The 4,807-nt window shown below is 43.8% G+C and overlaps 1 pseudogene; it reads left to right on the plus strand.

Moving 5' to 3' along the window:
- Nucleotides 1-511: 511 nt before the first annotated feature.
- LOC144098029 (uncharacterized) lies at nucleotides 512-1,811 on the plus strand (annotated as a pseudogene).
- Nucleotides 1,812-4,807: the final 2,996 nt, after the last annotated feature.

Genomic DNA, 4,807 nt, shown 5'->3' on the forward strand with positions numbered 1-4,807 from the left:
AGTAGTACAGTACGCCGCGGACCGTGGCCCGGTGTTAACAACTGCTGTTATTTTTTAAGTTGTATCCTACTATAGAGCAAACTTTTGCGCGACCCTCCCTCGATCTGCCATTGCTGCAGTGTTGCCAGATTTCGCCGCGCTACTTTGGCGCCCCCTGCAGGTCGCATGACTTGCGAATATGACTCCTTCACTAGGGACCTTACCTTCACTACTTCGCTGGTGCAGCATGCACCATCTATGAAAGCTTCTTATAACCGGACATGCCTACTAAACTATTACCCCCTGAACGGATTTTCAGGCCTGCGCCCAAAATTTTGACGTCACATCCGGCAGGCTGACACTTGCAGAAGCCGCATCGCAAGCGACGTGATTTTAGTCTTTGCTAATCTTTCTTTCACGCTCCCTGCGCCGCGCGGGCCGGTTGGTTGCAGCGGCGTGGTCGCGTTTGTCGTCTCTCGTCGTTGTTTTGCGGCAATTTTGTTTCCGTGTGCGATGTGCAGCGGATACTAAAATGCCGAACAAGTGTTGTGTGTCGGGGTGCACCGGCAAGTACGATACGAGCAGGAAGATACAAGTGTTTTCTTTCCCAAAAGACGACGACACTTTCAAGAAGTGGTTACGCGCCATTCCAAGGAAGGGCTTCGTGCCCACTTCGTACACTAAGGTAAGTAATGTTTATGGTACTGTTATGTGCTCCTGGTTGCTTTTACTTAATCAGAACGTTTATTGTGATACTTACGAAGCCCAGATAGATTGATTGTGGCCACATTTCTTTGCTCCAAACACGCTTATAGACAAAGGGCTAGCATTAGGCTATTTTATTAAGTGGATTCTGAGATGTTTACGAAACGTTTGTACGTTTGTGCAGGTTTGCGCCGATCATTTCGAAGCTTCATGCATCGAGACGACGACATCGTACACGGATCTAAGAACAGGAAATGTTCTTACAGTTCGATTGCCAGTACCGCGGTTGCGCCGTGGATCGGTGCCTAGCGTATTTCCCAACTGCCCTTCGTACCTTTCAGCACAAGACAACAAACAGCAAGAGAGAAGCACCTCACCTGATGTTAAGATTAGCCGACTAGAAGCTTCCCAACTCGCCCGTGCGGTCAAAGCAGCACTGGCGTCATATGAAGTGGAGCAGGAGAGAGACCAATTTTCGTCACTCGAAGAAATAAAGGCACGCCTGCAAGTTGCGTCAGTGTCAGTGCAGTGGACTGTGATTCATAAAGAAAAGCGTACGATGTTTTTGAACATCACCAACGATCTTGGACCTTGGTTGAAGGCGTCATTGACAGTGTTCGGAAACCTCCAAGTCTCAGCCTGCTACCAAGGATCCGCGATCAAGAATCTTGGTAGCGCTGTTGTACCAGACTCGGTTTGCAAAGTAAGCTCCTTGTTGGAAATTTTGAACAACCTGTTCATGCTGTCTCACGAGTCTGGCGAGCGTTGTAGTTCTCGCCGCCTGTCGCTTGCAGTAAATTCCCTTCTAGACAAATTCGAAGCAAGCATTAATGAAAACAAGAAAGGGGCTGTGAAATTTTTAAAGGAACAGCTAACACTGCTTTCTGCAGAGTGTATTCAGTACAGCACACAGGTAATGGTGTTTACATGCATTGTCCACACAATATCGCCGCATGCCTACAAGTATTTGAGAAAAACAAGTACACTAGCCTTGCCCCATCCGAACACTATTAAGAAAGTGTGCTCATCTGTACAAATGTGCCCAGAAATTGATTTTTGTGATGCAACTTTTCTTCAGTATGTTTCCCAGAGATTTACACATCTGCAGCCACATGAAAAGACAGTGACGTTGATGCCTGACAAAATTCATATCAAGCATTGTTTTGAATATAAGGGGGCAGCATATATGGTGCTGCAGTGAATTTCAGTGAGGCAGCCACATCTCTACACGTGTTTATGATACAAAGTCTGCTGAGCTCAATCAAGGAGGTAACACACATTCTTCTGGTAAAAACCATACAGGGCGACCAACTTCATGCCATACTGAAGAAGGTGATCATACGCTTAGAAGAGATTGGGTACAGATTCATAGCCGTTGTTTGTGACAATAACTCTCTAAATAGAAAGGTAATGAAGTTGTTTCTGCCAAAGCCAATGCTTCGTCATGTTTATCCACATTCGGCAGATCCAGATCGGCCATTATTTTATGTGGTAGATGCTGTACATCTTTTGAAGTGTATCAGAAACAATTGGCTGGATCAGAAAAATGCGGGGACTTGCTTTTTCTACTCACGCTTTGAGCTTTCATACAATAATGTTCGTCCTGAATTCAAAATGACTGCCTCATTTAAGAATTTGAGAGATTTACATAAAGAGGAGTCATCTCTACTGATAAAGTCTGGGTATGCCTTGACATTCAAGGCACTTAATCCGAGCAACTTGGAACGGCAAAATGTGAAGCTGGTACTGCAGGTTTTTAATCCGCACGTAGCCACAGCCCTCGCAGCTCGCAGTGGTGAAGCTGATTTTCCACATGCGGCAGCAACAGCAGATTTCATCAAAATCATTCTTCGCTGCTGGAGTATTGTCAACGTAAAAACGCCAAAGAAAGGGTTTCATCATCGTACTGTTTACGAAGAACCCATGTCTTGCAGTACAGATGACCCAAAAGTAGCTTTTCTGAATGGTTTCATTACCTGGCTTGATGTCTGGGAATTTTATGGGCATGACACCGGGGTCCTTACCCAGGACACATTGAGTGCCCTATGGCTATCTGCTCAATCCTTACTGGCATTTTCCAGTACTGCATAAGTGCACTTAATTTTAAGTACGTCCTACTAGGGAAAGTTCAAACGGATCCTCTCGAGAGTCGTTTTGGACAGTGCCGGCAAATGGCTGGTGGGCAGTATCACATATCTGTTCGTCAGCTTTGTGAGACAGAGGGCAGGATTCGCATTCAAAATGCCCTGCCAAAGATAAGCACTGATGACTTCAGAAACATCGAAGAGACAGACAGTGTCAGGGATGTAGGAACCTCCTTTAGTGTTCAAGTTGTAGACGCTGACCTTGATGCACTCAGAGAACGAATGCCAGTTATTGGTTATGTTGGTGGGTATTGTGCGCATGTTACAATGAAAGTTTTAAAGTGTGAAAGTTGCTGAGGACACTTGGTTGTTACCGGAAGTGAGACGAAAATGGAAGCAGACGCCCATTTCTTAATCGCACAACTGGACCGAGGTGGACTCAAGTTTCCCTCTGCCCTTGTGATTACAATAGTCATGTGCATGGAGGTTGTAGTTACAAAGCGTGTGACACTAAGTGCCTGCACACAATTTCTCCATGGGCCCAACCAAAGGAATGTCGTTCGGCAACTGACGCTCAACTCTCTACCGAGGCTTGAGGACATAGATGCATGTGAAAATGGGCATTCCTACGAGCTCCTTGTCACACTTGTTGCAAACTGTGCAGCAAACATAATGCTTAACAACTTATGCAAACAAAGAAATAATCAACTGCCTATTATAAAAGAACAGAAGGCAAAAGACAGAAATGCCCAAATCTTCCTTGAAAAGTAATTTTTCATAATTGTACACCACACATTTAATTACTTTAAATTGCACTGCAGATATTTCTTTGCAGTTTCCTCATGTGATTTCTTTGGCGAACTTCTGTCTGTTGTAGTGCAATGAGCCTTCTTTTGTTTGCGTGATGGATGCTTTCTAGCCCAGAGTTTAAATGACAGTTCTTTATTTTTAATCTGAAATTTTAAAGTATTTTGGCAATTAAGTGAAATGTTGTTTTTTTACTGAGCTGAACCTCAGACAGGGCCTGCTGTCGTGGGGGTATGACTTATTTGTCACACCTTTTGTCTGTATGTGCTCTTCTTGTGCAGTGTCTATTATTGTACTATTGTTGCAGTGTCTATTATTTATTATTGTATTAGTGTCTATATTATTGTGCAATGCAGTTTGTGCAGTGGATTCCTTGTGCATTCCTGTACCTGCAGCAGTGAAATAAGTGGTTCTTTGTGTCACTTATTTATTATAACCTAGTCCACAGTTTAGTCACAAGTGTGTTTAATGTACTGTCGTTTCGTTGCATGTCTTCGACTCTACAAAGTAATATATTGTGTTTTATGCCATTTAAGGGCGACCACTTACTCTGAAAAATGGGTGAAATTATATTTTCTTCTAACCTACAGTTAAGATGCGAGTATGGTTTTCGTTTTCTTCCTCTTGGCATTGCAATGTGCTATGTTCAGCTTCCTCTCATTCATCTGAGACTAGTACCGTGCCACAGGGCTACTTTAACATACAGATTGGTATTGTAACTGTGTGTATCTATTATCGGTGCAACAACTTGATTCGGCTGTCAGTTGTTTACGATTTTATAGCACGCAGTATAAAGGCAACGTCCGTCTACATTACAGCGCAATATCGTTTTCTGCCTGTCATGTATTTTGGCCGCGAACGATGTGTAGTCGTACATATCTGTAAATATGCATACAGGCAGAGTCTTCTGTGATAAATTAGTATGTATAATTCTGTCCGTAATCTTAATCATTTGTCTTTGTCCAGATAACGCGCCTGTCTGTGGCATCAGTTCCCTCGAGGCGAGCGCATGGCAATCGCTCACGGCCCTCAGCCGGCGCGCAGTGACGTCGTTGACGTCGCGTCACGTGACGCGCAGGCCTGAAAGCTGTTCAGGGGGTAATAACCAAACTCGTTGTGATCAACAAAACCGTTTTTTCATTGGTCCTAAACGTTGTAAGTTGGCAGTTGTGTTAGAAATATTCCTTAAGTAACGAATATTGTCAATATACTAACTTTGAGCAAAGACTAAT

The sequence above is a fragment of the Amblyomma americanum genome, chromosome 7, assembly GCF_052857255.1.
Source record: "Amblyomma americanum isolate KBUSLIRL-KWMA chromosome 7, ASM5285725v1, whole genome shotgun sequence".
In the NCBI taxonomy this organism is placed as follows: Eukaryota; Metazoa; Arthropoda; class Arachnida; order Ixodida; family Ixodidae; genus Amblyomma; species Amblyomma americanum.